Below are 1,210 nucleotides of genomic sequence, written 5' to 3'. Positions count from 1 at the left end.
GGGAGGGGAAGGCCTGACGAGTGACGAGTTTATATTCATACTCGCATACCAAGGAACTCAGAAAGTAAGCGACTGTGACCAGTAATAGTCATATGTATAGAGATTAGAAATGCATGTGAAAACGTCTCAATGTCAATTGCCGAATTTTTCTTCCTCTAGTGGGAGAGGAAGGCTGTCTATCTGACGAGTTTATATTCATACTCGCATACCAAGGAACTCAGAAAGTAAGCGACTGTGACCAGTAATAGTCATATGTATAGAGATTAGAAATGCATGTGAAAACGTCTCAATGTCAATTGCCTTAAAATGAATTTTTCTGTATGAAACTGTGTATTTTAACAACGAAGTGGAGATCTTTTTTAAACGTTAAAAAAAAAAAAAAGTAACATGGCCTGGCCATCAATTCTACTAGGCAGATACCCAAAAGAACTTAGAGCAGAGACTGTAACAGATATTTGTATGCCCATGTTTGTAGTAGCATTGTTCAAAATTGCCAGAGTTGGATATAATCCAAATTTCTGTTGATGGATAAGTAAATAAAACCTGGTATATATATGAAAAGGAATTTATTCAACCTCTAAAACAAATTGTTGATGTATGCTACCATGCAGTTAATGCTAAATAAAATAGGTTAGAGACAAAAGAACAAATATATGATTTCCCTTACATCAGTTACCTAGAAAATTGCATTGAGACAAAATAGAACCCTGGCTGCCAGGGCCTGGAGGAGGGCAGAATAGGGTATATCTTATTATGTGCAAAGTCTCAGTTTAGGGTGATGAAGTTCTAATATGAATAGTAGTGGTTGCTGTATAACGCTGTCAGTATACTTAATGCGACTGAATTATACATTCGTTTTTTAATATTTTATTTTCTGTGGAGACAGGCTTGAGCCTAGGGTGATATTGCAACTGTCAGGGTCACATGATTTCCAGGAATCCAGACTCTGTAATCTGAAACCCAGTATGCTAATGAGGCATCTTACCCTCTATTCTGTGATAGGATATTAAGTCTGTTATGCTAATAGGATGGTGCTAATAAGGTATCCTACTTGCTGTACCATGATAGGATGCTAAATCTGTTATGCTAATGAGGTATCCTACTTGCTGTGCTGTGATTTGACCACTATCCCTATATAAGCTTGTGCCTTCCTGCAATAAAGCAGATCTGTGTCACTGAACCTGGTCTCCTGTGTCTGAATGCGGCAACG

The sequence above is a fragment of the Nannospalax galili genome, unplaced genomic scaffold, assembly GCF_000622305.1.
Source record: "Nannospalax galili isolate Female #2095 unplaced genomic scaffold, S.galili_v1.0 scaffold1189, whole genome shotgun sequence".
Classification (NCBI taxonomy): Eukaryota; Metazoa; Chordata; class Mammalia; order Rodentia; family Spalacidae; genus Nannospalax; species Nannospalax galili.
Note: the sequence above shows the minus strand (reverse complement) of the source record.